Here is a 10,652-nt window from a genome sequence, read left to right as displayed (position 1 = left end):
TCCTGAAGACATTGTCAGATGAGAGGTAAGAGTGGTAGGTCTGGTTGCAGGAGATGACAGCACAAGCCCGCTGAAGCCAATGATGCAGCATTAGGGAGATGTCCCACACTCAGTGTGGCACACTGAGGGGACACCTGCCAGGAGATGCTCAGCTTGAGAAGTGACCGGAGATACCCAGATATGGGGATGCGCAGGTCCGGGGTACATTGATTTGGGTTCCTTGGGCCCTACAAAGAGAGGAGGAGACCAGGAGAGCCCTGTGCACCCAGCAGTGCCCACATGAGGACTGTCTGTCTCAACAGCATCAGAAGACACACAAAGCAGGTAAGCCATCACCAGCCTCCGGAGAAGAGCCTTGTGTCTGCTTCCCCATTCCTGAAGCACTCAGCTCCTGGGAAAACAGCAGGGGCCCTGCCCTCCTCACACAAGGATCCTGTTGCTAAATCTCAATTTGTCAACTCTTTAACTTGTCGGTTATTATTTGGCACCTGTGATTGTGCTAGACATTATAAACAGGTCGGACCAGCCAAGCTGGCATTCACCACTGAAGTATCCCCAGGGTCCTTCCCTTTCTGTTTACTTTCCGTTTTGGCCTTTATGCTAATCTCTTCATCTATAACAAATATACAACATTCACGTGAGTGATTTTCAAGGGAGAGTGACATCGGCAGCCCCTGAAGTGTTATGACAGGCGTGTTGACACAGCCAAGCCACGACTCATGCTTGAGGGCGATGCATGATGCTCCTCTGGCAGTAAGATGGAAGTGGGGGACAGTGTGTGAAACCCACGCTGGACCTCTGAAGCCCAGTTGCTGTCTGTGCACTCACCTTTAAAGTTCAACCTTCCCAAAGTGCTCGTTTACGGACATGCCCTGCACTCCTGGCATGGGCACAGCTGCGGGGCAGGTGTTGGGGCTGTGTCCTCTGGGGGCTCAGGCAGTCTGGTTTGTGGCTGTAGGGCTGGGATCTTCCTCGGAGGCAGTTGAGAAACTTGTGCTCTTTTTAGCACAGCTGTTGAAGGTGGCACCACTGCCCACGTTTCACATAACCATCCAGCACCTCCCTAAGAAGTGGAAGACCTGGTTCAACACCCTCCTTTGCATCTCATTGGCACCCAGGCAAAGGCTGCACCCTGGGTGCAATGAGCCATCTCAGCTTTTCTGCTGTGCCGACCCCTTTCTTCCCGCCTCCCCTGTCAGATGTAAAGGTGCGCACTCGAGCAGGACACTGTCCTGGGAGCTGGAATCCCATTTCATAGCCATGATACTGCTGCTCCTACACTACAAGGCACAGGATTCCTCCTGGGGTGGGAATATGAATCTAGGCAACCTGGTTAACAGCTGCTACATAAACTCCACAGACACACTGGAGAAAAGACCTAAGAAGGGAGGGAGAAGTGGACATCTGTCATAAGCTGCTCACCTGCTCACCAGTTTAGTCCCAGAGAGTGTCCTGTTTAAGCCCTGACCTTATGATGGACACCTGTGTAGCTGGTATCCACTGTACAAAGAAGAGATTTAAGCAACTACATATTACAGGCAAAAATTTAAATCAGAGCAGCCACAGTACTCACAAAGGTAGGTAAGCACCAGGCTGTGCCCCTTCCACATTGCAAATGATGATAATTAATTTGGTGTTGTACTGGGGAAACAGAACAAATTGAAACAGTTCCAAAGCAGTAGTGATCAATGAATTCTTATAATGTCTCTAAGATGTATATATGCTATATCCAAGTTCACAGATATGTAAACTGAGGTGAAGGTATGTAAAATACCTTGCCTGTGGCCGTACAGGGAGTGCACATTGACTTCTGGCTGGTGTAACTGGGAGGCACTGGAGTCCTGACTCACAATCTTCTGTTCTCAGTGTTGGGTGACTGAGGGGGTTGGCTGAGTGGGATAACCGTGGCTGACATCTCTGCAGGATCATGATTCACAACTCTTAATCGCTGTTAAACAAATCAAAAATGAAATTACATGTAAAGAAATGGGAACTACAGAGTCTAAAAAATGCAAACATGTTCTTCCCCGTCAAATCTAATTAGATTTGCCAAAATCAGTGTGCATTGATCTGTGATTCAAACAGTATGCTGATAACAAATTTTCATGATAGACGTGGTTATGAAGCTACTTGACTAGACTATGAATCAACCCCTTCAGCAGAAGCTCTCAGCACATTTTCTCAGCGTGCTCTTCCACAGACAACTTTTAATCCCCAAATCAACAGGCGATCCCATTGTTTAAGGTTTGCCAGGCTCTCTGCTGAGCGTCCAGCAGAGAAGCGAGGCAGACGGCATATTCATGTTGACTATCAATCTTCGTTAAAATCAACACACCATTTTTAGCCACCCATCTAAGCAAACTGTAGTATGTGCTGGGAAAAGACCCTTCTACTACTAGGCAGAGCAGCTTATTTTGTTGTCACACTGCATAGCTTCACCTTGGCGATGATGGGTAGAGAAAGCATGCGTTGTGTGAAAAGCATCACATAAATAGACAATCGCCGCAGAAAACCAGCCCAGCAGAGATACTGTGTGCTGTTACTTGCCTTCCTGCCAGTGCCTAGTCTCTGCTCTCAGGATTTAGGGATATTTTATTTTCTCAGTTCGTGACAGCGAACCCACGCCGATCTGTTTGGATGGTTTGTCTTACAGCCAAATGATCCTGATAGGTAAAAGTGAATGGAAGTGAGAAAATGAGGGCAGAGCAGATAAATTTTGAAGAGGTCAAAGCAAACTTTGATATGCCAAGAGAGACGAAAGGACAGGATTTTCCATTTGTGCTCAGTTTCAGCTGAGCTTTGCATCCACTGACATCTGAGAGCTTCTGAAAATGTGCCTCCCCTGAGAGCCAGAGTGCATCAGAGTTTAAAGTTACCCAGAAAAAATGGCAGAGGTCAGGCAGTGCACTTATATCTCTCTGTACCCCAGATTTATCCTTTCTCTGCTATCTTTTCATCCAGCAATCATGATTGCTTCAGGAGAGGAAAACCACAGCAGGTTTTTTGCTTGATCTTCAAAAGCAATGAACATCCCCCAACCACGGTTGGAGGCAAATAAACCTGCAAATGCTCAGCACCTCTAAAAATTGACATAATCTGTGTTAAATCATATGTAGCAACAAGACCCACCCTTGCAAAGTGGTCACAACCAGGATGTTGATCAGTAAGCACTGGCACAGTTTGCTCAGGGAGGTTGTGGAGCCTCTGTCCTTGGAGATATTCAGAAGCCATCATCATGGTCAAAGGTCATGGTCTTGGGCAGTCTGCTCAAGGTGGCCCTGCTTGAGTAGGGGGGTTGGACCGGAGATCCCTTCCAACATCAACCCATCTGTGATTCTCGCTGGAGAGGGAAGAGTGTGAGGATATCCAGCACACCAGCTACTTCACCACGGCCCGTCAGCAGGAGGTAGCTCAATATAGAGATAAATTACCAAGTGTTTATTGCGGGGACCAAAGGGCTGGATCGTGTACAGCACAGTAGCAATTACTGTGCAGCTCCACAGCCTAGTTTGCCTTCAGTGTTTTCATGAGCTTGTTATCCCAAGATTTACACTTCTGAAAAATCCGATGAGTTATAGCAATGCAGTATGGGCATAGTCATGCTAATATTATTTTTTTTCCACCTAGGAAGAGACTAGACTAGAATAAGCATTTTTATTGCAGTTATATGGGATGGATTGGAGGTCAGTGGGGGGTCCTGGTGCAAAGTCCTGCACCCTGGCACCTGGGCCCCCCTCTCCCTGACACAGCTGCAATGCCAGTCCTCTTTGCTGGGTCCCTGCTTTTACGCCAGCTGAGCCACAGTCACACCAAGGCCACACCACCAGCTTGTCTATACTTACGCGGTGCCATTAAGATTAACTGGACATATGGCAGCAGCGTGGTATTTTTGTGTGGCTAAGCAAAAAAAAAAAAAAAATTAAAAAAAAAAGACATCAGCTGAGCTTATTTAATAAACCAAAGTAAATGAAACAACACCACAGTATGGATTATATACTTTTCAACCTAAACTGCCCCCTGCAAGCTGTGGGTTACTGCATTTTCCCACCCACACCAGTACTGTCCACCCGACGGGGTTACCAGAAGAAACCCCCCGGCAGAGACAATGCAAGTTCTGAAATTAATTAAAACTGGAACGGGCTGTAAAACTTTATGAATTCCTGTCTGCCCTTCAGTTTTAAATTGGCTTTGGCTGAACCAGTTTTAAAACTGGCTGGAAAGCCAGGACGGGCCAGCAGGATCACCTTGAGAGGCAGACAGGAGAACTTAGCTCTTCATGCCTACCTTGATCAGAGCAGTGCCCCCCTGTACCAGGGAGGGTGGAGTGCTTTGATAAAAGGCTGAGCTCAGCAGACATTAAAGGAAGGTTGTTAGTAAAGATCAAAAGGTAGGAATGGGAGATAGAGCTGCAGCATTTGCAAAGTTACCAAAGCCTTACAGTGAGAATGGAGAGATAGATGCTGTGATGCTAAATGAATGGGGCAATCTAGATAATGATATCAGAATTAAATTAATTAAGAGAAGATTAAAGAAAGATTGCAAAATTAAAGTTGTAATCCTGGCCCTGCTGGAGTCAATAGTGTTTTGTGGTTTGCGTGGTGCTTCACGAAGAGGCTGAGATTTTGCTCCCAATGCACAACTAGACAAAGGAAGGTATGAACCGAAAGATAATTTACAAAGAGACAATTAAATTAGAGAATAAATAAACTGTGGTGGCCTCATAGTCACAAAATTGAAACCACACACAGCTGGAGCATCCAGCAGGGTAAATACGATGCGGATCAACCTTATCGCTGGTCTGCGCACTACGGGGTGTTCACAGTGGTTTCAGACTGGCTGTGGTAGGAAAGACTGTACCAGATTTGCTGTAATGTCTGGCAGGAGAAAGCTTTCTATTCAAAGGGTTTTAAACAGATTTGAACCAGCAAAGTGAGTTCGCACCGGATAGGCACTTTGGATCGTGTGGACGCAGTGTGTCCGTTCCAGGAGCTGAGACTCTTCGGTGGGATTTACTGTTCCTCCGAACAAGCTCCCTGAGGGCCAGCAAAAGGCACGTTTACAGAGCAACCTCGTGAAAACATCAACTGAGCTTAAAATCTTCTGCATTCCCAAACGATAGTGCGTGACATTGATGGGAATTAGCCACTGATTTCAAGAAAAAGGAGTTTAAAGAGGAGTTAGAGGGAAGGGGGAACCCCCACAGCCAGGCAACGTGGTGCAGCTGCACAGACCCCCGTAGCAGTCACCTCGCTGCCCAGATATTCTGCTCCAGCTGCTAAGCAGGTCATAAATATCTGGTGATTATTTTGGCCCCTGAAGCCCCATTAATGCTTTCACAGTTTGCGTTCACTCTTTTGGGTGTCACGCTCAGGTCTCAGTTTTAGGCCAGCATGCTGAAATGAATGGGAAAGGATTAATTTTTAAACAAGTACCAAAGACCGAAAATTCAATTCTGAATAAAAGTACAGAAGCTGATGGATACTTTTGCCCTTGTAAAACATGGGAAAATGCTGTGTTGTTCCATAGGCGCAGGAGAGTTTTTTTTCCCTCTCTTTCACAAATGCAAAAGGAGGAAAGTGTTTTTCAGTAAGAATCAAATTTTACAGGGAGGGAATAATAAGTTACATAGTTGAGTCGCTTTGATGTAAATTTTATTTTGCAATCACTTCATAAGATATTCATATATCCTTTTACATTCCCTCAAAGTGTAGAAGTCTAGGCACAATACAATATTACCTTACTCTTTACTACAATGATAAACGATAATGAGAACACATAATAAGATTTTACTTGTGCCCAAAGAAAAATCTGCTTTACCCCAGATGAGAGGAATTTTGAAGATCAAATTAATATTATAAAACAGTATGATTTGTCAAAATAATACGGCTTTTCTTCTCTGAATCCATTGCGCATCAGTGTCTGCAGCCAATACATGGTGAACTATTATAAACTGATGGATTTTTTTGTAAAATCTGCATCTATGAAAAATACACGGTTGATAGAAGTAAAAAAAAAAAACAAAAAAAAAAGCAACTCCATTTTCCACTCCTGTCCATCATATTTATACCATATAAAAACTCTAACATATGAAAGCAAGGTTGCAACTGTTGTAGAGTGATGCTGTTTACTGTTGAAACCCCAGCCTTGTCCAAGGCAGAAGCATCTTTGTTCAGGTTCCTCAGAAACTAACAGGTCATATTTGATTTCTCTCTGAAGTTTGTATGTGCATGGAACATGGATTACAGCATAATGCTTGCAATATGCCTTGTTACATCCTTTTAATTTAGATTCTGGTTATTCCTCTATTCCTGCACTCAATGTCTAGCCTAAAAGGAAATTCATGAAGTGTGGAATAGTGGAAAAACCCTGACAGAAACTGGAGGTGGAAAGGTTGTCTTTGCTGTCTGATCCAGCATCCTCACTATGTTTTCTACATTTTTATTTGTTTTTAGATACTTCGACACTGGCCTTCCTGAAGCACTCTTTTTAGAAAACCTTGTTCTGGTGGCAGTTATTACTGAGCGAGTTTTCTTTCTTGGGACACATATGACGTGAATAAAACCAAATTATTTGAGGAGCGATTGTAGTGCCGTCAAATGAAACCCCGAAGAATTCTAGGAAACAGCCATTTTCAGACTGAATACACCTAAATAAACTACGTAAATCAGGCTGAATAGATTTGGAAGCTGAGCAATGTGGGGTCTGTCCAGTGCTGCGGTAGGAGCCCACCTGGTATTGCAGACACCGCTTTTCTGCTGGGGAGGGAGAGTGGAGACGTTTCTGTACCCTAGGGAAGCGTGCAAACCTTCAGTTCACGTTTGCTATATCTACACAGTTGCAGAGCTGATCCCTCTTCCCCTAATTCATCCATAGCGCAGCACGGCCTTGGGCACAAGCCAAAAAGGGCTTTGTCAGACACTCAGCCAGGCACTAGATCATAGGAACTACCTGCACGGAGAGGCTTTGTTTGGTTCTGCTGTCGTCACGGAGCAGATTAATGGGAGAAAAAGGAGTGGAAAGAAGCTCTCACTCCGGCAGCTGCATCCCTACGAGCAGCCCCTTGCACGGGCGTGGTGCCTGGAAAATAAATGTGCTGGGAAACAGGAGAGCTGCTGTGCAACTGCAACCTGCAAGGATCCAGAGAGACGTCCAAAGGGGTGTGGCTGCAGGAGCAGGGCTTCGCTTTTGATCACACACGCTCATACTTTAGCCTGCAGAAGTTTTGCCTACTCACGGTAGTTGTATTTAAAGCACAGTTCCCATAATTTTTAATTTTTTTTTCCTCCTGCTATTTCTGTCCTCTTTCATCATGGATAAATTAGCATGAAGGAAGCTGATGGGGCTAATTAGTTCCAAGTAGTGTTAATTTCTCTGCTTGGAACTCTTTGTTATGCAGTCAGATTGCTCCATTTTCGGAGCTTATATTTTAAAACCTCTCCATTCATAGCACCTAATCCTTCATTTCTTCTCTCTTTTTTTCTTTTTGATCCCATAGGGAAAACATAATTCCACATAACTGGGACATAGAGGTTTGTGATGGAAATTACACATGGTTGCAAGAAAGGTTTTGCCTTGAATGGAAATGTATTCAACCAAACAGTGGGCAGGGCAAAATCTGTACAGAGACATACACGAAGGGGGAGTTTAATGCAATCAGCTGGACATGATGTCAAGTACAAACCTACCTACTTTGCTTTCTCCCAGACTCGTGTAGAACAAGGAATAGCTCCACAACTTGTACATCAATTGGAAACTGGAAACAGTGCTTGTGGGAATAAGATCCTTTGCCATCAGACAGAGTTGTGCAGCTCCACTCTCAGCACTAACATTTAGTACCAAAGGTCATACTTTTGTTATCAGAAAAATGAACTTAGCTCATTTCCTAGGGAGATGGAGTCTGGGCACCCTTAAGGACAAGGTCCTTGTCCTCTGTAGGGATGTGAAAAAAATACCCTGTCATGTAGTCAAGAACGGATTGAGAGTTGGCGTTGTCACTGCCTGGCCAGTGTCGGACTGAACCATGTTCCCAGCTGGATGCACGGTAACTGCAACTCTTCCGTGATGCACATTACCTGCACCCCTGAGTCCACTGCCATCAGCAAGATGCTCCAAATGCTTTCACCGTCCCTTCACTCAAGATCTCTATAGGTGAACAGCAGAATTAAGAAAAACCCCCTTTTGACTTCCTAGCTATTATTCTGAATCTTGGATAATGTTCTCGCCATTGCCTGTCCCCACTGACTCTACAGCTTATGCCTGAGATGAGTAAGTGGCATGAAGGCAGGTAAAACCTGCTGATTAAACGTTTTGTACTGGAAATTAAATCCGGCTTCTGTGGCTCATCTAACTCATTTCTTGATTTTTTTTTTTTTCTTTTTTTGCTAGGCAGGTTTAGGTCTCGTCTGTGTGGAAACCTCAAGGGGAAGCCAGAGGTTAGTTTTCAGTCAGCAGAGCCTTTTTTCAGAAACTCCCATAGATGTCTTTATAAAATGAGGAAATAGCAAACCCGTGAGCTGGGAAGCAAATCCCGAGTCTCTTCCCAAGCTGGCTGCCTGTGTTAGGATCCCCTATCATTCAGTCTTATTTTTCTGATAATTCATTGGCCGTTGGCTCTGACACAGATCAAGCAAAAAAGACGAGTTAAAAAAAAAAAATCCAGCGTATTAGAAGATGGTTCATCTCTGTAGATGAAACAACCACCTCTACCTTCCGTTTTGAATAAATTCAGGTTTTAACTGAAGTGGTCTGGCTTATTTCCAGTTTACAGTAATTCTATGCCACTTACCTGAAATTCTCCTTTTAATACAACTCTGATGAAACGTTTGTCATCTCTCAACTGTCTGTAACGGTTGCAAAGTGCTGCAGGAGCAAGAGTGGTTATGGCAGGGACAAATCAAGTGATTCCTTTATAGGCAGTGACAACATTTTCAAGAGCTTCCTCCCCTGGCACGAGCCTGTTTCCCTGGAAGAAACATGGAATTTCCACAGACTCAGATGGGAGCCAAATTAAGCCGACACAGGTGCTTTTGTACATCCCAATGCTCCCCTAGCATACTCTGTATTGGTACGTTGAAGTCCTTCAGATTATTGTTGGCTGTAAAGACAACATTTATATGCAAGAAAAAAAAAATGAAGCTGGAACCCTAAAAATTAGTATTATTACATGAAAACAGTGAGGGTATATGATAAGGGCAATCTTATTTTGACCATGATGGTTTGTTTCTAGTTTCCTTCGGTGCCACATTTTGCCTAATGTTTTTCTGGAAGAAAGTGGCTTGAAATCTCCTGTGAAAATAAAGGAGCAGAGAGATGACACTAAAAATGCTCCGTGTATTTCAAGTAGTGTTTTGGTACAGCTATTTGGCAAGCACTGTAAATACTTACTGCATTTTATATAAAGGCTCAGAGGCTTATTTTATAAGCCTATCTCCTTTATTGCTCCAAAACAGCTGCAAAACCCCACACTTTCCTGTCCATATACAATGATTACTAACTGAATCCAGCCCAGAAACTCCTGTGGGACGAACATCTTAACCTCTCGTGTGGATTTGGAAAGAAGAAGCCACCTTCCTCTTTGTTGTAGCAACAGTTTAATGACCAGAAGATTTTTACTCCTGCACCCACAGGCTGTATTAAATTTATTTATGTTTTTCATTGCATTGTTTCAATACCTCATAATCCCTCAACAAAGTAAGAAATGTCATAAATATGAAGCATCATGCCATAAAATCATAGTCTGTAAGAGTGGCAATTTGAGACCATGTTCATGATCTGGTGTACTCTTCCAGTAGGAAAGCGGTGAGCAGAACTGATGCTCAACTAAAAAATAAGAGCAAGAAATTAAATACCTGCAAGTATCCTGTGCATCAAAAGACCAAGGACCTTCTGCAGATCGAAGAAAAAAAACAAAACTCTTCTCTGAATGATTTGAGAAGCTGACAAATAAGGAGAGGTTTATTAATCACTGTGGTCCAACCTCAGTTAACGGGAAGAAGTGAGGGGTTTTGCTGATACATGAAAGTGGGACCCAAAGGTAACAGGCTTTTTTAATAGTTTGTGGATTGACCTACTCCTGTTGGCTTGTTTTGGTGGAAAGGGGTGCAATTAGAAATCCTTGAACAGCAGCTTGCCTCTGTTCTGAAGCAATATCTAAAATAGGGCACATGCCAAAAAGCAAGTGAAATTCAAGTTCTGTTAAAATAAGTTATCCTGTCTAATAAAAGGTAGAACTTTTCTGTTATTCAGAGCTGGAAGTTGTCCTGATTTACAGTTCAGATACAATTGACAGTTGCATTTCATGTCATTCTTTTTTCCTTATAAGTGAACATCTGAATCACACACTGAAAAAAGCAACTGCAGACCGCTTCTAAACTCAGTTACAAGAGGGTGCTACAGAAAAATAGAGGGGAAAAAAGCCTTACTTTCTCCTGGTTTTCTGACAGAATGATTTATTTTTTTCCAAAAAATCTTCAGCCCAGCACCTAAAGCACCCCACCAAATGGTATTTAGACACTTATATTCTTTTGGAAGTCGTATGTGCAAAATTGTTGGGACCATTATTGTAGGCTTTGTGGGGCAGAGACCTTTGGCATCTACCCTGTCCATAAAATGCTCCCTCCACTCCCCCACCCCATATACCCCCACACTCAACC

Source organism: Pterocles gutturalis, unplaced genomic scaffold (genome assembly GCF_000699245.1).
Source record: "Pterocles gutturalis isolate BGI_N339 unplaced genomic scaffold, ASM69924v1 scaffold171, whole genome shotgun sequence".
Classification (NCBI taxonomy): Eukaryota; Metazoa; Chordata; class Aves; order Pterocliformes; family Pteroclidae; genus Pterocles; species Pterocles gutturalis.
Note: the sequence above shows the minus strand (reverse complement) of the source record.